This window comes from Oncorhynchus masou, chromosome 30, assembly GCF_036934945.1.
Source record: "Oncorhynchus masou masou isolate Uvic2021 chromosome 30, UVic_Omas_1.1, whole genome shotgun sequence".
Lineage (NCBI taxonomy): Eukaryota > Metazoa > Chordata > Actinopteri > Salmoniformes > Salmonidae > Oncorhynchus > Oncorhynchus masou.
In genome coordinates, this window is record NC_088241.1 from 6,314,754 (window position 1) to 6,338,566 (window position 23,813).

General features: G+C 44.0%; 3 non-coding genes and 1 pseudogene across 3 annotated transcripts; all 4 read left to right on the top strand.

Annotated features, from left to right (window-relative positions):
• Nucleotides 1-510: 510 nt before the first annotated feature.
• On the top strand, nucleotides 511-18,575 carry LOC135523016 (condensin complex subunit 1-like; annotated as a pseudogene).
• On the top strand, nucleotides 1,689-1,985 carry LOC135523244 (small nucleolar RNA U85). The gene has a single exon (XR_010452814.1). It is a non-coding gene; the product is annotated as a small nucleolar RNA U85 (small nucleolar RNA).
• Nucleotides 2,587-2,882, top strand: LOC135523243 (small nucleolar RNA U85). Its single transcript, XR_010452813.1, has one exon. It is a non-coding gene; the product is annotated as a small nucleolar RNA U85 (small nucleolar RNA).
• LOC135523245 (small nucleolar RNA U85) lies at nucleotides 6,398-6,686 on the top strand. Its single transcript, XR_010452815.1, has one exon. It is a non-coding gene; the product is annotated as a small nucleolar RNA U85 (small nucleolar RNA).
• Nucleotides 18,576-23,813: the final 5,238 nt, after the last annotated feature.

Below are 23,813 nucleotides of genomic sequence, written 5' to 3' on the forward strand. Positions count from 1 at the left end.
GTTCATTTAAGACATTAGCGCTTTTATCTGTTTGGTAGTTAATTGATTGAACTACATTTTACTTTTTACATTTTAAATGTGATGGAACTTGTTTAGAGAATACATTTCAGAAGCGAAATATCAATGCTGTAGCTGACACCTGGGTACATGTGAGGAAAATTGTATTTTCAGTTTGAATACAGCTACTACCTCAAATCAGTCTTGTCCTTTATCATGTAGATTGGTTCTCAAAAGCATAGCTACAATTGTATGAGGTTATCGGATTTACTGTACTTGATATTGCAATATTTGAGTTTGCAGTAATAAAGTATCAAGATTGTAGCGTCAGTTATCCGCAGACAGATGGCGTAGTTTGTTCACGGAAGAGGGTCAGTGGGAGGAGGGGGGCGATGCTGATGACGTAATCCTTTGGCGCGCTACTGTTAAAAAATCAAAACCCTTCCGCAAGAACCGTCTAGGGCAGAACCGTGCTGTTTCAATCTTTTCAACAGGTTCTAAAGATCCGAAATTATGGCTGAGACTGAGCAGCAATACACAAAGGATTGGTAAGTGTGTTATACTTGGTTAAAGTTATTTATGTCTGGACTTTCTTAGTTGTGAAATGTAGCTAGTCAGCAAGTTGATTAAAAACAACGTTAAATACTGTAACGTTAGCTGTCTTAACTTTAGCTAGCTAGCTACGTTAATGTATTTATCTTGTGGCTAACTAAGGTAGCTAACTATCGTTAGCTAGTTCACGAAGAAATCGAAACAAACAACTAACTTGGTCAAAAGAACTAGCGAACTTAGGTAATACATTAACTAGCGAACACGTTTGTTAGGGTGAGTGGGTCGTTTATAGCAACATGGAATGAACATAGCTTACTATAATTAACGTTAAAGTTACCTAGAATGTCAACCACTCGGCTAACAAGTTGTTTTTTTCGTGTACAGTGATGTTGTCAGACGACTGTGGGTGACCTGGTGAAGACTGGGGTCATTAACCAGTACGTGGTTCAGGATATCGTCTCCCCAAAACTGCCTTCCCATCTCAACAGTAAATATCCCATAGTTTGTTAGACTTACAATTGTTAGAATATTGTCCTCCTGAAATCTGACCAAGCAACTCAACTCCTTTACTATTCTATATATTTTCCAGGTTTCAAGGCTACACTGAGAAGCCAGGGTCCATTGTGCATCCTGGAACACTTCGGCACTGGTTACACTGTGCTGCAGTGAGTAGCTACATTTACCCAAATTATTTTGTTTTTCTTTCTTGCCTCAACTATGATGTAATTTCTTAGGTTCTGACCCTTGTTGCATTCTATTGTATGTCACAGGCACTGCCCTAAAGTGGACATGCGTGTGAAAGAGGACACCCGGGAGTTACTCATACAAGGTCAGTGTTTGTGATGGTGTGTGTTGAAATGTCTTTCAATTTATTCACATGATGGCATACCAGTGCCTGCGAGTGCTCACTATTCAGCTGGCGTTCTCATCCGTATTTCATTGTTTTCTCTGTTAGTGGTGGGTGGCCTGGCCGTCTCCCTGCCCTCCCTCCTCAACGCCTCACTCAAAGAATTCCTGGAGAGTGACTCTTACAGGCAGAGTATCATCACTGCACCCAGTAAGGTAGGTCCTTCTGCACCCAGTCATATTTTAATGTGGTCTTATAGCATGCTCTATAGTCAATTAATACATCCACTAATGCCCAGTGATGAGATAATGGCAAGTATGAGCCAATCAGGCTGAGAGTGTGCACCTTCCTCCCGATTGGTGGGTAATCTTGGCAGTGTGGCGGAGATTGGCTGCTCTGCTGTAAGGGCCCACCTATAGTAAACTAGCAGTCCTCCTCATCCTCTGCCCATCCCAGAGACATGGGAGAAGGCAGGATGAAAGCTGCTGAAAGTCTTGGAGTGTGAGAGTATATGTTTCAGTTGGCAAGGAGACACAACTCTTCGTTGATGGCCTTTGCTATGACATCTTCCTTTGGTAATCTGAGGGCATTCAGCAATCTTAGTGAAAGCTATGCAGTGGCCTCAACATCAGTAAAGTCACCAACACTCCTGTACTGGTTTGAAGTGAATTGTCCCTCAACATCAAATCCCCATTTGATTGTCATTCTCTCAAGCCCGCAGAAATTATTTTTTATGATTTTTATTTACAGCAAAAACCAGTTCAGTTTTTGAAGGAAAGGAGACTAGGCGATAATCACTTCCTCTGGGATTACTGAACGGTCCTCATGTCCTCTGTGATTTCTCTCCCCAGGCTCTGCCCCTGAACAGGTACAGTGAAGTGATGGGGTTGGCAGTGGGAAGGCTGATGGACAAATCCATCAATGTGGTCAAGAGTGCCATCCAGCTACTGGCTGCCTTCATCGTACACAACCCCTACAGCTGCAAGGTGCGCGCGCACACGAACAACCACTACTGTGAAGTATACACACAACACAGTGTCTTACAATTGTTTCTTTCATCTGTAGTTGAGCAGTGCTGACCTGAAGAAACCCCTGGAGATGGAGACGGATAAACTCAGAGCTTAGAGACGGCAGGAAAATGCACCTGGTAAATTATACACACCACCTTTTAGATTTATCTTTTATATATTGCCCAATGATGAGACCAAGGCGAATGCGAGCCAACTGAAAGAGGGTTGGGATCTCTCGTCTCGATTGGCCGGTAATCTTGGCAGTGTAGTGGAGATTGGCTGCTCTGCTGTAAGGGCCGGCCTACAGTGACTTGGCCCCACCCACATGTTTCTCCCGGTAAAGAAACACGGTAGAGAATAGTGGGAGGGTGCTGACAGTCTGTCTGACGTGTGTTTGTCTGTATGTGTGAGGCAGGGAGAACCTCTCCTCAATATTCAGTTGGTCTTGAGCGCTCTTCTTTGTTAATCTGAGGGCTTTGTAACAATAGAAATATAATCTGTTCATTCTGATCTCCTCTGCCTCTTTTGTCCAAATTATATATTATTTTATGGAAATTCCGCTCAAATTCTTTTTCATTTTTTTCCTCTCCCTTAATCCACTGATACAGTCCCAAAATGTTTTGCATGTCAGTAGTCAAGTTTTGAAATGATTGGACTTTCAAGAAGCAGTGTAACCAGCCACATCATCATGATGCAATATTATTTTATTTTTGATTTCCCATTTAACCATATTCCTTTGGTCTCTCCGTCCAGTGGCAGTGATCAAAGCCTCTGAGCTGTGGGCCGCTATGGAGCCTGAGCTGCTCGTGTTCTATTCATTCTATTTCTATCAATTTAATGCTATCTGAAAGTCTACATCAGATGGATAACTTTTGAAACACTCTGCCCAGGGGACTAGATTTGTAACAAATCAGGATCAACTGTTTATAGAAGTGAGATTCCAAGCTGAACTCTTCAGTCATCACATAACTGATTGTTTGTGTGTCAGGAATGCAGTGCGTCTGTGTGTGCGAGCCCACAGCCGGTTCCTAGAGTCTGAGATGTTCTCGTCTCTGACCACTCTCACCCTCGAGACTCTCTTGGACACACTGGCCCTGCTCTTCAAAGGTACTGAACTCTGTCCGTCTGTCAATCACATCATGAAGAACGTGTATTGGTTAAGTGTAGGAGATAGAAAGGGAGGGTGGAAACTTAGCATTCTGAAAATGTTGGGTCATTTAGTGAATGCTCTTATCTAGATCCGACTTACAGGAAGTGCACTTTGAAAGAACCGCATAATACACGTCTAGTAAGTAAACTCTATTCAGAACTAACCAGCACTCTGCTGAAAGAGTCGTGATCACTCAATCAAAACACTTTCATATCGATTAAACAAATTATTCAGTACCAAGCTTTCAAAAACAAGTGGTGAAATAAGTGCTAGAATAAGAGTATTATATAACCAATCAAAATGTAATTAAGGGCAATCTAGTGCTGTGGGGCTTTCAGCGGTGTAGGTGTAGTTCTAGATGACAGCATTACTGATGGAGTGGGTGATAATGTTTTCTACTGGTGAATCACCCAAACCTAGCTCTAACACCTGAACTAACACTGGTCCTCATTTTAGACCACTATTTTGTTCAATTATATGGACTGGAACAAATGTGTACTCACACTGGCAAGAGTTAAGATGTTCACATCTGCTCTCAGGAGAACATTTTTCTAATCTGACACCTCTTCCTCCCCAGGTCCTGGCCAGAACTCCTCTGAGGTCAGAGGGGACCTGCCTTCCACGCCCCAGAAGGAGGGAGCAGGGGATGGGGGGGATGGAAGGGGTGGAGGAGAGCGAGCTGAAGAAACAGGAGATGCTGTTGCAGTATCTGAGACACTGAGAGCCATGCTCTACTGGAAGACTACCTCAGGTACAAACACACCATCTTACCTATACCTACATTACCATACCTTTATCACCTACACAGTCAACATCTCACCCCAATGACTCCATGCATGTGTTCTGAGACAATGTAATGTGTGGGGTATTGAGGAATGAATGTGTCTCAGTGGTCCAGGAGGCGGTGCAGTTCTGTGTGACAGTATGCGAGTTCAGTGTGGCGAACTCTGACTGGCGTGAGGAAGATGCTGCCTCTGGTCTGGTCTACTGGCGCTGCCATTAAAGATGTTGTGGTGCAGGCCTACAGACGCCTCTACCTCAACCCCCAGGGAGACAACACCAGGTACGCTGTCACACCTTCAAACTGTTGCCACAGGCTCTTTCTATCAACCCCCTCAGGTCCCTCGATCCCACTACCAATTGCAGATGGTTAAGTTACTTTTGAAATGGTAATGTCTTCCCATGTGAAATTGCGAAGCAGTGCTGGTGACATTAAAATGGTATAGAGAGTAAATGGAGCTGTCTTGTCTGCTGAAACAGCCTTCGTGGGAACCTGCAGTCTTCATTCCAGCACCTCAGCAATTTCCCCCAAGAGGTTTCAACTCAGGCTGTGTTTAGACATGCAGCCCAATTCTGATCTTATTTTCACTAATTGGTCTATTGACCGATTGGATCAGCTCTGAAATTGTGAAAAGATTTGTGATTGGTCAAAAGACCAATTAGTGCAAAAATATCTATCAGAATTGGACTGCCTGTGTGAACACACCCTGTATTACATTTTCTGCTGTGAATTTGTTAATCTTGCTCTCACCAGTACATTGCTGCTGAAAGAGATGCAGACTCAAGGTGGAAGTTAAGGTGGGAAATTGTGCGCTTGATCTAAGAAAAATGTCTTGGAGTGACTTCATCAACCTCCAATGGGCTCTGCTCCCTGACACTCTCCCTCTCAGGGCTAAAGCTCAGACTCTAGTGGACAGTCTGTCTGAACTGATGGTGGATGCCTCTCTGGGGACAATCCAGTGTCTGGAGGAGATGGTAATAAGAGAAACTCACTATCTTTTATTATCAATCCTGTCATCAGTACTACCCAGTGATTGAGTTAGCCCTTAGTCTTTACTGATTACTCTATCCACCCTGTCATCAGTACTACCCAGTGATTGAGTTAGCCCTTAGTCTTTACTGATTACTCTATCCACCCTGTCATCAGTACTACCCAGTGATTGTGAGCCCTTAGTCTTTACTGATTACTCTATCCACCCTGTCATCAGTACTACCCAGTGATTGAGTTAGCCCTTGCTCTTTACTGATTACTCTATCCACCCTGTCATCAGTACTACCCAGTGATTGTTAGCCCTTACTCTATCCACCCTGTCATCAGTACTACCCAGTGATTGTGAGCCCTTAGTCTTTACTGATTACTCTATCCACCCTGTCATCAGTACTACCCAGTGATTGTAGCCCTTACTCTTTACTGATTACTCTATCCATCCTGTCATCAGTACTACCCAGTGATTGAGTTAGCCCTTAGTCTTTACTGATTACTCTATCCACCCTGTCATCAGTACTACCCAGTGATTGAGTTAGCCCTTAGTCTTTACTGATTACTCTATCCACCCTGTCATCAGTACTACCCAGTGATTGTGAGCCCTTAGTCTTTACTGATTACTCTATCCACCCTGTCATCAGTACTACCCAGTGATTGTTAGCCCTTGCTCTTTACTGATTACTCTATCCACCCTGTCATCAGTACTACCCAGTGATTGTTAGCCCTTACTCTATCCACCCTGTCATCAGTACTACCCAGTGATTGAGTTAGCCCTTACTCTTTACTGATTACTCTATCCATCCTGTCGTCAATAATTAACCCCGTTCTCTCTCGTCTAATCTGTTCCAACACCACCTCTCTCGTGTTGTCTCAGGTCCTGGAGTTTTTTGGTGGTGGCAGCAGCCTGCAGTCCACGTTGGTGAAGGTTCTGTGGGAGAGGTTCACTGGCAAACGGGAGACCTCCAGCCTGCACAGACGAGCAGCAGTGCTGCTTCTGGGAATGGCTGCACTGTAAGGCCCACACGAACACAAGTTCTAACTCCACACCTCTGTCTTTAAGTCCCCTTTGACTTCTTGCCCAATGATGAGACCAAGGCGAATGCGAGCCAATTGAACGAGGGGGTTGGGTTCTCCCTTGTCTTGATTGACCGGTAATCTTGGCAGTGTAGCAGAGATTGGCTGCTCTGCTGTAAGGGCCGGCCTACAGTGACTTGGCCCCACCCACATTTTTCTCCCGCTGAAGCAACACGATAGAGAACAGTGGGAGGGTGCTGACAGTGTGACTGTTAATCTGAGGCAGGGAGAAACCCACCTCTCCTCCATATTCAGGAGTCCATGAGCTCTTATTTTGTTAATCTGAGGGCTTCTACACCTGTATGTGTCTTTCGGAGGGGTTGGGTTTAAAGCGGAAGTAACATTTCAGTTGGACCTTGTGGGCAATTGACCAATACATTGATCTTAACTTGGATCAGTCTCATATTAAACAAAGATTAAGTTTTGCACTTAACCTCCCAATGACACTGTTCCCTTATTGACGTATGGTAAACGGTTCCTAGGTCTGCACCTATTGGCAACTCCTACCTTTGGCGCTTGGCTTTGTCTCAAAAGTCTGGCGTTGGTTAATTTGTCCACGAAACCTCATTAAGGCGCCTACATGCTTCCCAGCCGTACCACTTCAGAAGACGTGCATATATTACATCTTGTGACGCTGTTTATTTTAGACTAAGTTTTTCTTTTTCATTTCGGGGGCACCAAGTCTACACCCTTTTGTCGGTAATTGGTCAACAGTAGGGATTCTTCAGTAGTCTGTCATTCAACGAGAGACGACCCATTCTCATGCCCATTTTTTCATCGAGAAATACTTCAGTAAACATCTTAGATGCAAAAGCATCAGGATATCCTCAGCATAAACTCAGGAAATCGGTCATTAATTTTGACGTTATCTTAGATGAATTCAGACTATTTTGAGGAAGTGTGCTGGCTATGGCGTCTCAAAATGGACGAACAGTACTGTTGACGCTTTTTTTCTTGTTCAGGTGAATGTCTTAAGGGAGTATGCAATCACTCGTTTGGCTAGCCGAACTGAAGCATGCTAGCGCCTTTAGTCTCTGAATAGGAGCACAGCAGAGTACACTGACTTCTCTGCATTGAGTCAAAGTCACGACCACATAAATCTGGGCTCACCGCCAGGGTTTTCAGTGAACAAGTGTTGTAAACACACATTCGGTCTCCTTCAAAGATTGAAAGACAGTCACTACCGGAGGGGGCTGAGACGATCTGCAGTCCACCCACACTGTACTGGACAATACCGTGCCGCCTCTCTTTCCACACAGGCAGCATTCATAACCTGTTTAATCCTCCCCTCACATCCTCTAACCCTCTCTCCCACACACATTATCCCTCATAAACTGGGACCATGTGTGTGTTCTGCGGAGGGCCGAGCACCGACGAGATGATTGATTAATCTGGAGCCTGGGCATAATGTAAATGACGTAGTTTACTACTTTTGTTGTGTGTAGACATAGCAGTGAATTTACATACTGGCAGGAACCTCATTTGTGCACCACACACTAAAGTTGCTGTGTGTAATAGCATGTTTGTATGCACGTTCTTGTATTAGATGTGGCATTTTTAGGTTGCGTGTTCAGGGTGTAGACTAATGTAATTATGTGTTTCTGTGTGTAGAGCGGAGAGTGAGGTGGTCCTCAGTAACCTGGACACTGTGCTCTGGGAGAGAAGTTTACTGAAGACTTCCTACTGGCCAGAGACACTTATCACCATCTGTAACATCACTGACCATGTCAGGGTAAGACCCCACACATGTAGATTCCCGGCCTAGACTTTCTAGAGGCCTAGGGCTGTCCCTGACTAAAAAAAAACTCTTGGTTGACCAAAAGTTGCCTGTTCTTTCGACCAATCAATTGGTTTAAATTTAAAGTAGTGTATTCTAAAAATGTGTATATCACACCCTATGTGTTTGAATAAAATCAACTATACTGAACAAAAATATAAACATGTAAAATATTGGACCTTTTTTCATGAGTTGAAATAAGATCCCCAAAAATGTCCCAATGCAAAAAAACTTGTTTTGAGGAAGAGTGCAATTGGCATGCTGAATGCAGGAATGTCCACACGTTGTTTTGAATGGTAATTTATCTACCATAAGCCGCCTCCAATGTTGTTTCAGAGGATTTGGCAGTACATCCAACTTGCCTCACAACTGCAGACCATATGTTGTCACGCCAGCCCAGGACCTCCACATCCAGCTTCTTTACCTGTGGGATCGTCTGAGGGGGAGGTGGGATGCTGAGCAATATTTCGTTTTTTAATTGTGAGGGAAAATGTTTTCTGATTGGCTGGTTCTGTAGTGTGTGGACCTATGCCCATCCATCATGGCTGCGCATCTTCCCAGTCCTGTTAGATTAGCGTTTTCTACCTGTTTGGAACCGTATAAACAACGCTAAATTGTAAGTAATACCAGAGTCTATTCTAACAAAAATCTAAAGCTTTTAATACAGCATAGCAAAGATTTTAAAAGCAGCCACATTTGTGAAATTGCTTTATCTGATATTCTGGTTGTATTCTGGAGTCTTTAATAGCCTACTGATTCCAACTGGCAACAAACAGGATTTCTGTACATGTGGATGATTTATGATGCCAGGCACTTTTTAAGTTATGCAATGGGTTATATATTTGTTATAAAATATTGTATTTTTTAAGTGTTGCACCATTTTCTTACAAAATAAATCAAATCAAACTTTATTTGTCACATGCGCCGACAACAAGTGTAGACCTTACTGTGAAATGCTTACTTATAGGCCCTTAACTCTTCTTGAACTGCACTGTTGGTTAAGAAAAATATTTACCAAATGGACTAAAGTTAAAAATATATTCAAAGTAACACCGTAAGAATAACAATAAAGAGGCAATATACAGGGTATACAGGTACCATTACTGAGTCAGTGTGTGAGGGTACAGTTGAGGTAATTTGTACATGTAAGTAGGGGTGAAGTGACTATGCATAGATAATAAATGAGTAGTTGCAGTGAGCAAAAGGGGGGGGGGGGGTTTAATGTAAGTAGTCTGGTGATTTTTATTAATTGTTCAGCAGTCTTATAGCTTGGGTGTAGAAGCTGATGAGGAGCCTTTTGGTCCAAGACTTGGTTCTCCGGTACTGCTTGCCGTGCAGTAGCAGAGAGAAGTCTATAACTTGGGTGACTGGAGTCTCTGACAATTTCATGGTCTTTCCTCTGACTCTGTCTGGTATAGAGGTCCTGGATGGCAGGAAGTTTGGCTCCAGTAATGTACTGGGCCGTTCGCCCTAACCTCTGTAGCGCCTTACGGTCAGATGCCGAGCAGTTGCCATACTTGGCGGTGATGCAACCGGTCAGGATTATCTCGACGGTGCAGCTGTAGAACTTTAAGGATCTGGGGTACCATTTCAAATCTTTTCAGTCTCCTAGGGGGGAGAAGGTTTTGTCGTGCCCTCTTCATGACTGTCTTGGTGTGTGTGGACCATGATAGTTTTGTTGTTGATGTGGACACCAGGGAACTTGACGCTCTCGACCCGCTCCGCTACAGCCCCGTTGATGTTAATGGGGGCCTGTTCAGGATGCTCACCTACAGCCCCGTTGATGTTAATGGGGGCCTGTTCAGGATGCTCACCTACAGCCCCGTTGATGTTAATGGGGGCCTGTTCAGGATGCTCACCTACAGCCCCGTTGATGTTAATGGGGGCCTGTTCAGGATGCTCACCTACAGACCCGTTGATGTTAAAGGGGGCCTGTTCGGGACGCTTTTTCCTATAGTCCACAATCAGCTCCTTTGTATAAGCATTTACAATTTCTGTAGCTCATGTCTTCGTGATGTACTGTGCCTTCCCTGTGGCATCTGCAATGGATTAGTCCACTGAGACTGGTGGGAATCAGACGGGTGTCTTGTGCATCATGAAAAATAAAGATATTTGCAACTGCTCGACTAAAGAAATATCTGTTAACCAACAGCCTAGACGCAACAATCTACCAGGTGACTATAGATGTTTGAATGTTTAAAGTGTGTAAAGTGATTGATTTGTCCCTCCCCAGCAATCCAAAGGAGCTCCATTGACTGCCTCAGGACAACCAGCTCTTTACCTGCCTCACACAGGCCATCTTGAAAGGTGTGTGTACACACACACACACACACCATCTCTTGAGTGGGAGAATGTAGTGTCTTTTCCCCCGACTGTGTGTCTAGTCCCGCCCTAGATGTGGTGATGGCGGACCCTCATTGGCAGAGCTTCATGGAGCAGGCTTGTCCGTCTGCTGTACTTACTGTCCGAGTCCCCAGCTCTGCTCCCGCCGCATCCAGCGCTGCTCTCGCCTGCTATTGGACCAGATCGCAGAGGGCGGGGAGATATTAGCAAACAAGGATGTCAGCCAGTTTCCTGGTGCATCTCAGGACCCTGAGGAGCAGGGAGAACAAGGTGAGACAGAGTGATTATTTATTTAGAAAGTTGGTGCACTGTGGTAAAACAACTTCTCAAAGTAAGTATGAATAGTTCATTCTCCAGTTGTCTGGTGTTCTTTTACTGTGCCTAGTTGTTGAAACGCTGCCAGTGTTGTAGTGTATTATGATGACCCAGTATTTTGTATAGGCACTTTATGATTAGTACGGTGTTATAGTGATGTGTCCCTCTAGTCCCTGTGGTGAGCTGCGTGTCCCTGGCCCAGCTGCTGTCTCTGTGTGGCTGCGTGGCGTTCTGGCAGGTGTCCCACCTGGAGCGCAGCGTCAGCTCTGAGCTGCGGGAGATGAGACAGAAGAGAAGGCGCCCTCCCGTAAGGCCAAGGTCAGTCTGGACATGGAATGCCAACACAATGTTTGATGTCCAGTATTTTTATACAACCCAAGCCAATGATGGCATTAATTCACATAATGGTCAATCATGAGATTAGGATACTACAAACCTAGTGGTAATGGGACTGCTGGGTTTATACACGTGTTCTGAGTTTAAGGAGATTTTACTATTTGTGTCAAATTGATTGTCATTGCGTTTCATAAACCAAATGTTATCAGAACAGGATGTTGATTAGTAAAGAGGCCATGTGAGTCTCCTGATGAGTAGGATTGTCTTGCCAATCAGTAACTTTTCTCCCTGGGAAAAGCTTGATGAGTTTAAATTTGGTCATGTAACACAGTGATTGACAGGTCTTGATGATTCTTCCCATCAGGGGGCTAAGTACAACAGCTAACTTTTTCCTAATTACTCCTTTCGATGAAATCGCTCTAACTTTCCAGTAGACTAGACATGAACAGGAAGTTCTTAATCAACTTTCATGATCCATGTTTCCCACAGCAAGCGGCCAATGACAGTTCTATGGAGGAAGAACTTGTGTTGATAGGTGCTTCTGCTGGGGACACCGAGGCAGAGCTGATCAGGAAGATCTGTGAGACTGAGCTGCTGGCTGGTAAGAAAGGCTTAACTTTTTCAAAACTAAGTCAATTTTTCCTGGTGTGATTTAATTGCCTTTTAAACCACATCCCTCCCCCCACCAGAGGAGAACCTGTTGTGCTCGTTCCTGCCCCTGCTAGTGAGGGTGTGTAGTTCCCCAGGGAGATACTGCCACCACGAGCTCATGAAAGCTGCCTTCCTGGCCCTCTCATAGTACATGATGATCAGGTCAGACTACACCCCAGACTACCTTTGTTTTTCTGTAATTTTCCTTTGCGTGGCTGTGGTGTCTCTCTTTGTCAACCTCTGTTCCCTCTGTCAGTGTGTGAGGAGCACATCCGTCTCCTGTTCCCGGTGCTGGAGCGCTCCTCTCTGCCCTTCATCAGGGTCAACGCCATCATCGGCCTGGGAGACCTCACCGTCCGCTTCCCCAACATCCTTTAGCCCTGGACCCAGAACCTCTCTACCAGGTAATCCAGACACCTGGACCCAGAACCTCTCTACCAGGTAATCCAGACACCTGGACCCAGAACCTCTCTACCAGGTAATCCAGACACCTGGACCCAGAGCCTTTCTACCAGGTGTGAACCCCCACAAGCCACTGTCATTCAGTGACTAAATATTAACCAAGCAGCTAATAGAACTTATTTATAATTTAGAATATGGAAGGAGCAAACAAGCACATATTTAATTACCCAGCTGTTTGTACTATTCATTGTCTTTTTTAATTTAGGTAAACAGGCCATTAGATGAGGATGGCTGAGGGCTACAAGCTCGTTCCATGTCTGGTTGTCTGCTAATGTTGTTCCTTCAGACGCTCCAGTCCTGCTGCTGCAGTCTACTGAACCAGTTGATCGAAAAACCTATTTCCATATGTTCAGAACAGAAAAAAAAACAGGAAACATTGTAAAATGCTGTCATGTCCTCCACTAGCATTCTGACCTGTTGCTATAGCGCGACAGTACATTGTACTGTGCTCTTCAGAACTCCAACCTCTCTGGACTGTGGCAACCATGGGCTGCTCGCTCGTGCACTCTCAAATATCATTTGAACAAAAATAACTGAACTTTCTGTAAGGTCTAGAACAACTTGAAGGTTCTGATTGTGTCCAGAACTACTTGTATAATTATACAATGAGTAGATCGGAGGGAGAAAGGAGATCATTTCAGGTGATGCCATAGGTTATACTCCGTAGGAAGGACGGGGACTTCATTGAAGAAAGCTTAATGATGATTGCTGGTTGTTCCTCCCACATTGAGATGCGCTGAAGCCATACCCCCTCCCCCATTGAAAGTTTAATTACAATTTGTTATCTCTTCATTCCACTAGTTCTGCTTGTCTTTGTATAGTGCTAATTATGATGCTTGGTTATTCTTACATTTGAGGTGTTTCAGATGAATAGTGTTTTCCAGGCTTTTCACTATGAACACTAATCCTCAGGTTTTTCCTCATGGTAAGTGTTTTGTAGTGGTCAGTAATTGTCTCCCACACACCTCCATTGTGTTGGGTCTCCTCAAAGGCAGACAGCCCTCCCTGGGAGAGGACTGATAAGGGTATTAAACATGTTTTGTTTTACCCTAATGGTAATGCACTGTTTTACATGCCTAGTTAATTATACTGAAGCTGTGGCTTATGACCATCTACTGTATAGCAGACCACACACCTGGCGAGTCCAGTACCTCTGGAAAACATTCTCATCCACGTCTGGAGGTGAAGTTGCTTATTATTTTGTTCACCTGGCCTCATCCCTTCCCAGTGTATGTGGTTAATTCCCCTGTTTAGAACAATGGAGGCCGGGGAGACACTGCAGCGTTTTGTCTTAGTGCTCCCTCAGAGTAGAGGCCCTCTACCTCCCACACGTACATCTGAAATGACTGCAGAGGATTATGGTCAGGGTTATTGGCAACTTGGCATCGACGCCTCCATGTCCAATGTATGGCTGGTCTTATTCTCACCCAGGTAATCGATTGCTTAATCTGTCATGTCATTGTTTGGCCAGTCTCTCTCTTTCATGGTATCCCAGCTGATCCTGATTAGAGGAGAAATCTGCATGCCGTTTTTAAATGGTTTCATCATATAACATGTCTCCAGCCCAAACTGCTGCATATACCCTGACTGCTTGCACGGAACACAAGAGTAGTGACTCAATTTCCCTAGTTAAAAGAAATTCATGTTAGCAGGCAATATTAACTAAATATGCAGGTTTAAAAAATATATACTTGTGTATTGATTTTAAAGAAAGGCATTGATGTTTATTGTTAGGTACACATTGGTGCAACGACCTTGCTTTTTTCGCAAATGCGCTTGTTAAATCACCCATTTGGCGAAGTAGGCTGTGATTCGATGAGAAATTAACAGGCACCGCATCGATTATATGCAACTCAGGACACGCTAGATAACTACACATGGTTGATATTATTAGTTTAACTAGTGATTTAAAAAAAAAAATGTATAAGATAAGTTTAATGGTCGCTAGCACCTTACCTTGGCTTCCTGCTGCCGTCACGTAACAGGTAGTCAGCCTGCCACGCAGGCTCCTCGTGGAGTGCAATGTAAGGCAGGTGGTTAGGGCGTTGGACTAGTAACCGGAAGGTTGCAAAAACGAATCCCCGAGCTGACAAGGTGAAAGTCTATCGTTCTGCCCCTGAACAGACAATTAACCCACTGTTCCTAGGCCATCATTGAAAATTAGAATGTGTTCTTAACTGACTTGCCTAGTTAAATAAAGGTGTTCAATTTTTTTTTTTAAATCGGCCACAATCGGTGTGCAAAAATGGATGACAGATTATGAAAATTTGAAATCAGCCCTAATTAATCAGCCATTCCGATTCATCGGTCGACCTCTAGTGGAGATCCTTGACGAAAACCTGCTCGGGACAAGTCTCAATGTCCTTGAGTGGCCCAGCCGGAGGCCGGACTTGAACCCAATCAAACATCTCTGGAGAGACATGAAAATAGCTGTGCAGCAACGCTCCCCATACTGACAAGAGTTTGAGAGAATCTGCAGAGAGGAATGGGAGACACTCCCATACAGGTGTGCCAAGCTTGTTGCATCATACCCAAGAAGATTCGAGGCGGTCATCGCTGCCAAAGGTGTTTCAACAAAGTACTGAGTAAAGGGTTTGAACACTTGTGTAAATGTCATATTTCAGGTTTTTATTTTTAATAAATTAGGAAACATTTCTAAACCTGTTTTTGCTCTGTCGTTATGGGGTCTTGTGTGTAGATTTGATTTAATTTTCAATTCCATCAAATTTGGGATAAGGCTGTAATGTAACAATGTGTGAAGTTAAGTTGTCTGAATGCACTGAAAATCTGTGTGTATTGGGGACCTTTTTACATAAGACAGAGTTTAATGGATCCTCCAATGTTTGAAACCAGACAGTGGCCTCTCCTCCCAGGACAATGCCATCTACAACCTGCTCCCAGACGTCATCAGCAGACTGTCAGACCCAGAGAGCCATGAACGAGGAAGACTTCCACACCATCATGGAGTGGTGTCCACACTGAGCTGTGTGCCTCTTCTGCTCTCACTGTGTGTACAGTCTTCTGCTCTCACTGTGTGTACAGTCTTCTGCTCTCACTGTGTGTACAGTCTTCTGCTCTTACTGTGTGTACAGTCTTCTGCGCTCACTGTGTGTAGTGTGTCTTGCAGGGAGTCATTGTTCTGTTATTCAAATACCGGCGAGCGGCGGCTTTAATGTGAGGGCTACTTAACCTGTGTGTCTGTCGCCCACTGTGTTCTCTCCCAGGCTTTACACACTCTGGATGACTTGGCATGCTGGGGTCACATTGTGACTCTGGTTTGAAACCTGTTGTGCTGAATAACATGGAAATGGGATGCTAATATTGTGAGTGGTGTTTTAATGCCTTATTTTTAATGTTTCCCCCTTTGTCTCTGTTTTCAGGCAGCTGTTTTCCTACATCACTAAGGAGAGACAGACTAAGTCTCTGGGGGAGAAGCTGTTTCTGCGCTTCAGGACAGCAAAGTGAGCAGCCCGTCTTCCCGTCTCCTAATTTCTATTCTCCTGCTCTGTCATAACAGCTGGCACTAGTTCCTCTCAGTCTCAGGAGTATTTCGAGGCCTGGGTCGTCTGTTCAGTGAACTCGGGGCCAACTCTCCCTCTTTCTGGCTCGTCATTCAAAGCGCAGACCTCCACAGAAAGGGCATTTTCGATTTAGCAACAGACAGTGAATCAGCGAGACCATGGTTTTAGAATGATTTCTTCAAATGTCAGGTCAGACTTCCTCTTCTTGAAAGACTGTTGTAAGTGAATAATCAAATTTCCTAATTTCCCCCCACTTCTCTCCAATTCTCTCTCCCAGACTGAGTGTCAGTGGTGTGACCTGGCCGTGTCTGTCTGCTGTCTGTGTGAGCGAGGGCTGAAGAGGCTCCAGGATTGTTGGGAGTGTTAGTGACAAGCTGACTGAGACAGGAGTCTACCAGCCTCTCCCATCACCGCTAAGCTACGCCGAGGAGCCAAGCCACAGCTCAAGGTACAGATGATGGTGGTCGTATGTATTGACTGACAGAATAGTTTCTCAGTTGTTCAGACCTCATAACGCCCTTAGCGCCCCCCTCCCAATTCAGATATACATAACAATAAACTTGGGACAAGTGAGAGACTATGCATTATCCTGACCTCTGACTATCTAGACTGATTTCTTGACTGTGCCCCTGAATGAATACACATGCCAGGTCTTATTCTGATTCTTCTCTCTGTCCCCAGGTCCATGTGGAGGAGTTTGAGGAGTGTCTGACGGAGCCACACACGGGGGCTGGAGAACGTAGAGAGCCCTGAGATGGAGAAGAACCAGCCCGAGGGAGCTGGGCCCAGCCAGAACACATACGCCACTACCCAACAAGGGACGGGGTGGCATGTCCAAGGGAGGTGAGTGCACGCACACGTGTAGTGACTTTTCTGGTAGACAGTGAATTTTTCCCTCCTGAATGTATTTGTTTGCCAATTACATAGACTTTAGCTAATGTTCCATGATTTTCTTTCTTTCCCCTCAAAGGTCAAGCCAAGCCCTCTGTATCCAGTCACCACAACGATAGCTTTGTGACCCCTAAACCAACCCAGAAGTCCTCTAAGAAAGCTGTTATCACCTTCAGCAGTGACGAAGAGGAGGAAGGCATCTGCTCTTTCTAACAGTACAGTCTGTTTTAGTTAGTGTTGGCAGTGCTTTTCCGTTAAAGTGATGAATCAGTTGATATGCTTTCTGTTCTCTCAGTAGATTGTTGGTGTTTGCTTACCAGGATGGTGTCATGAAATGGCATTTGTTTTAATATTTGCATTTTCATAGCATTTACTGTTGGAAAAATCTGGTTGTTGATTGTCAAATGAACACGTCAATGTTACTGGTATTTGTTTGGGTAAAAACAATCAGACGCTGTCATGGCAGAGAGCGAGACACCTAAGGTGACCACACCATCGCCCGCACCTCTCGCCGTGCTCGTCTCCGACACTGATCTCCCTCTTCCTCTGCTTTTAGTTTGTCACGTCCTGTTCTATTGTTTTGTCGTCTTTTTAAATCATGTTTTCTCTTTTTTAAGTAACTTTTTAAAATCTTTTCTAATGTTCCTCTAGTCAGCACTAAATACTTTGACTATTTTTGTTGCGGAATCAAGACTTTAAAAAAAACAACCTTTGGTGTGAAACACACTACCTCTGTCATCCATGTGTGTTTGCAAGTGGAGTCAGATTTATGCCCTCATTACAAGGAGTAACGAATGCCCTTCTCTTGCATTGTGTGTGTTTGGTCAGTGAAATAGTGTGTTCAGGTTGGATTGTCACAGCTTGGCTAGACACTGTTGCTACCGTTCTTACTCCTCTCTCTCCTCCATGCTCTCCTATATCTGCCAGCTTGAAATATTCTGTAATCCCACCTGTTATTAAACCTGTTAGAAACAGTTTACCTAAATCCTCCTGAGACCCAGCAATTCAATTTTGTCCTCTAGTGGACATGTAGTTCTTGGTCTGTATGAGGCCATACATGACACTTTATTAAGTCCTGTTTGAGAGGACATTTGGCTTTTCAATTATGTCAATTGGGGGGGGGGGGGGGGTGTCATATTTATGTTTTGACCACTAAAGAGGACACTTTGGCACACAAACTAAGAAAAGTTTTAAAGTAACATGCTGTTTTCATCCCAAAACACTTATGTAAAGAAAATGTATCCCAAACCTTTTACCCGGTTCTCACCTGGTTTATGAAGTGCCTGACACCTGAACTAAATGGTTGCATTTTATTCTAGAGGCGGAAAAAAACACACACCTATTTAGGTGAGGTGCTGGTTAGCAGAGTGGAGCACTTTTTTTATTTTTATTAAGGAGAGCATGTTATTTTAAGCAACTTCACTCCCTAATTCTCCCTCTGACACGAGCTCCATCTCTACCCCTCTACCTCCTGTAATTGATCTCCAAGGTCTTCCCCTCTCCCACCCACCTCTTCCATCCTGTTCCATGCTCTTTCTCTGCCTATGTTACGTTCCTCGGTCTCACTCCTCCTTCACTGACATTGTCATGTGCTGTAACTTCACCCCCTCCCCTCTCTTTTGTAGCTAGTCTCTTCCCTCTCCTCTCGCCCACTCTATACCGCCCACTCGCTCCCTCTCTCCTTTTAAATGACACAGAAGTGCACTTCTGTTTTTGTGAGTTATGTAAAGGGAAAAAACACCTTTTGCTGACTTCAGACTAACAATATAGTTTGCCAACGTAGAGTTTATAAACCCAATCTGACAGACATTTTGTGTTGGATGAACACTTGTGAATATATTGTGAGAAACTAAAGATGTCTGAAAATAAACTACTTCCATTTCAGGGACTGGTGAGTAATGCTGGTGGCTGGTTTCTGTGGGGCGTGTCCAATCCAACGGCACTTTTTATTAGTAGTTCAATGGATTCCTGTCCAGTTTTTCCCTAGAGGTTCAGAATTTCCTGAAATGGAACCCCTAGTTGAAACAAGGTCAACCCATTCAGAGATGACCGAGCGGCCTCAACTGGTGTGACCTAAACCAATGCCTGTACCAAGGGATATGGAAGATGTTTTTAGAAGGCAAGAGCTTGTCAAACTGCTTCATGATTTGTGTTCATTATACATACTGTAAGAGGTATTACTGGAGAATGTTGCTGAATTTGCAAATCCATCCACAGCCAGACCTTACTGTCTGTAGGCCAGTGTTGTGTTAGAGACCACCTAAAGCAAGACTGAGCCCGGGAGCTCAGTCTTATAATTATTATATTTTCAATTATCTGATTTAATCTCTTCAGTCTTTGTTGGATAGCGTTAACGCTGAAGAGAAATCCTGATTTGGTGTTTTGTTCTTTTCTGGTCTCTGGGGAGATACATCTAGCTAGCAACATCAGCCATTGGCCAGGCCATCAAGCTAGGTAAAGGCATCTGCCATTCAACTATTAGTGAAACATTTTGGAGTGGAAGTGTAATCAACCAATGATTTAATGAGTGGGTCCGTTTTTACAAAAAAGGTATAGAAACCTCTGCCTCGAAGGCTAAGGGGTCACTGCGCAACAGCAAGCAGTACATTTCCCGCTTTAGCTTTTGTTTTCAGCTAGTTTGCAGCTGATTCAGCAGCTTCTCCCTTTTCAAGAATAATTTACAGTTCATCTTACCAGATGGACATTTGAGTTTTATTGCAGTGCTTGTTAGCCATCTCTTTGAAAACAACTTGTGTGAAACACTTGCATTTAAAGTGGAACTGACAGCATTTTAGCTGAAATCTTAATCTTTACATATACGCCCCCTTTTCATGGTATCCAATTGTTAGTAGTTATCTTGTCTCATCGCAACAACTCCCGTACGGGCTCGGGAGAGACTAAGGTCGAGAGCCATGCGTCCTCCGAAACACAACCCAAACAAGTTTAACACAATTAATACAGCACGCATCCAACCCAGAAGCCAGCCGCACCAATGTGTCGGAGGAAACACCGTGCATTGCGCCCGGCCCACCACAGGAGGCGCTAGTGAGACAAGGATATACCTACTGGCCAAACCCTACCGACGCCAGGCCAATTGTGCGTCGCTCCATGGACCTCCCGGTCGCGGCCGGCTGTGCCACCGGGGAGGCGTCACTAACTTACTTTTTTTTGGTTATGTTTACTGACACCGGTCATTCAGCAGGTGATGCGTGTTCCTAAGAACATCAGTTCTGCGTTCTGGTACACTCAGACAAGAGTATTCTGAAATCGGAGTAGATAGCCAGAGTGAATTTGCGAACACGAGATATGCTAACTGTTAAACAGTTGTTCTTGCTAGCTAACTAAATGACACCTGCATCTCTAGCTGTGTAAAGTATGATAGAAAAATTACATTTACCTGATTTGTTTGATATTAATAGTTTGCAATAAATGCTTAATAATAGATTGGCTATTTCTGTCCTGTTAGTGTTTGTATGGTCTCCACTCTAGTTCCCTGCAGCTAATCTGTGTGTATGGTCACCAGAGATGGCTTGAGCTGACAAATGAGTTAGACTGCATTACATAGACCAGATGTGGTGGGTGTAACCGAGATGATAGAGTCAGGAGTTTAAAACAATTCCTCAATGTCTCAATCATCCTTGCATCTGGGAAACTAAGCCAGGGTGGGGTTAAGACGACAACCCACATGTAGATAATGACCAGAGTGGCTTATGATGCTCCTTGGTCTGCATGAGGGGGGTTGAACCAACCATGACTGAGCATTGTTAGTGTCAACTCTATATAGGACTCTGCATTTGTGTAAAGGTTAGGTTACTCGGTCCAACACCCAAGAGTGGGGGGGCGGGGGGGTTAACCCATATTAAATAAAGATGATTGTTTGAAGAAATCACACTCTCAGTACTGCATTTCCACATTTTTGACAACGAGGAGCTGGTCTGCAACTTCACCTGTTGACCGCTCCTGAAGATCTGGGTAAACTGCACAGGGGATTAGAAATTGGGATCTGAGTAAACCACGCTTATTATCGAGCAGCTTGACCCGACTATGATCTGAAAGGTAGCTGGCACGGGTGGCCACCGTAAAACGATACGAGGGACATCAGTTACTCACCCACTCAATGATATAACATTGTCCTAACAGTTTCTATCAAGCTCCATGTTTTTAGCTTGCTACACAAATAGATACAGTAGCCTATTAGCCACGTTATGATTGACTTGTGATCATTTCCCTTGCTAGTTTCATTGTATTGACTTTCCCAGCCTTAGTTACATTTGTCAGTTTTTGTCCAAAATATTCAGTCATTGAAACTGAAACAGTGCTTCCCGAATGGAGGCAGCAAACAATGTACCAGGCCAGCTGTGATTTACAACCTGATCGCAATATCTTTTGGACTACCAAGGAACGTATTAGTGAATTATAATCATGCATTCAACTGCATCCATCTATTCTGGCAACAATGCCTTAGTATACCTCATGGAACAATGAGTCAAATATAACCTCTTTTTAAAACCTCTTATAAAGTTGATTTTGTAGCATAAACTGGGAATTTACATTTTTTTAAATTGATATTATGATTTGTTTATTTGTTTTTCAAATATGCAAAGTAGTTAACGCTGTCAGTTCCACTTTAGGTCACTGGTTACTTTGTGATAGTGAAATGTGTTTTGCAATGGGAAGTAATAGTTGTACATTTCAATTGGGGAAACAATGGTTGTGTTTTTGTATTCTTGTGATTGGGACCTACTGACTTATGAGTTTATGGACTGTTTGTCCTTTAACATGCTGTTTGTGACTGCTGTCTTTCCATCGGCCCTATGCATTGGTGTAGATGTGCTTGGAGAAGTGGGTATACTCTAATTTTGCCAAAAACTTCCCATAAGTCCCGCCCAGCAAAGGAAAGGCACCCTTTGTGAAAAATCCTGTGTTTTTTTTAATGAGTTTTTCTGTAGATTTTCACCTTAAATCACACTTTTTAAATAGACAAAATACACATGTGAGGGTATAAGTCCACAACAATGCTTAAATCACAATCTGTTTGGGTGGGCCTGTCAGGGCCTGGCTCCCCAGTGGGTGGGCCTCTGTCCACCCAGGCCCATCCATGTCTGCGCCCCTGATGCAAACATCGCATGATGACAATTGCACATCACAAATAGCCTACTAACCAACACTAGCCTACTAACCAACTTTTTCAACACCTGGTTTGCATACCCGTTGTTACCTTGGTTAACATTTACTTGGAGATATAAGTTGAAACATCTTTCCTACCCTACCAGCTTCCGATGTCATTCTTCTCTGAGCTGCTCCATGCCAAACCCATCTGAAGCTGCGCACACTTACTGTCTGCAGATTATATTCTTCTGAAACTAGGCTATGTGCAGCGTGCATGTGAATATATTTCATGTTCTTTGTGATTGTGTAGGCAACTTTGTGCATAATTTCTCTATTGTAGTACATCATTGATAAATCATATAGGTCCACTACACGACTTTGATATGCGACAGTAGGGATTAAGAGGTGAGTATATGCAATGCCCACTGAGCAAAAGCTCCACTACACCCTGGCCCTTTGTTTTACAAAAAGTGCATTCTCCTACATGAGTGTGCTGGTATTACAGTTGATTTTACAGGTTTGCCACTGTGCAAACAGTCTATAATAGATTTTTTTTTTTTAAAGCTGTTACTATATTAATGTTTCAGGAAAGGAGTGTGTATATTTGGCCTGGAGAAGCAGCTCTATGTGCTGACTGAATGGAAGCTGATAATGAGTTTTTTACTCTGGTCTTGGGAAGACATTAGGAGTCCTCACTGTCTGTAACAGAGTACAAATGGATCAGACGCCCAGGAAGACCAGACTCAGTACTACAACAGGCTTTAGGCTATAGCCAATCAGGTCTATGCTCATGCCTGTGTATCTGCAGGTAGTCTTATGACAGACAACACCAGCATGTATGAGAGATTTGGTCCTGGGTGCTGAGATTAATCTGCTGGTGATCAGAGCATGTGTTGAACCTTTGCATTGCCTGCTGGTGTTACGGCAGAGAGGCTGCAGGGGGCTGAGAGCAGATGGTACTGACAGACTGTAACTCACTGTATGAGGGAGAGAAGGCACCACACACAGGGTAGAGCGAGGCTATAAACACACAGGATGGAAAGTGAGGTTTTGCAATGACCACTATACACACACACACACACACACACACACAGCAGAGATGCTATGACACAAATGCAGTGCAGGAATATACAGTGGGGAGAACACATTTGATACACTGATTTTGCAGGTTTTCCTACTTACAAAGCATGTAGAGGTCTAATTTTTATCATAGGTACACTTCAACTGTGAGAGACTGAATCTAAAACAAAAATCCAGAAAATCACATTGTATGATTTTTAAGTAATGCATTTGCATTTTATTGCATGACATAAGTATTTGATCACCAACCAACCAGTAAGAATTCCAGCTCTCACAGACCTGTTAGTTTTTCTTTAAGAATCCCTCCTGTTCTCCACTCATTACCTGTATTAACTGCACCTCGTTGAACTCTTTACCGGTATTAAAGACAACTGTCCTCACACTCAATCAAACATACTCCAACGTCTCCACAATGGCCAAGACCAGAGAGCTGTGTAAGGACATCAGGGATAAAATTGTAGACCTGCACAAGGCTGGGATGGGCTACAGGACAATAGGCAAGCAGCTTGGTGAGAAGGCAACAACTGTTGGCACGATTATTAGAAAATGGAAGAAGTTCAAGATGACGGTCAATCACCCTCGGTCTGGGGCTCCATGCAAGGTATCGCCTTGTGGGGCATCAATGATCATGAGGAAGGTGAAGAATCAGCCCAGAACTACACGGCAGGACCTGGTCAATGACCTGAAGAGAGCTGGGACCACAGTCTCAAAGAAAACCATTAGTAACACACTACGCCGTCATGGATTAAAATCCTGCAGCGCACGCAAGGTCCCTCTGCTCAAGCCAGCGCATGTCCAGGCCTGTCTGAAGTTTGCCAATGACCATCTGGATGGCCCAGAGGAGGAATGGGAGAAAGTCGTGTGGTCTGATGAGACAAAAATAGAGCTTTTTGGTGTGAACTCCACTCGCTGTGTTTGGAAGAAGAAGGATGA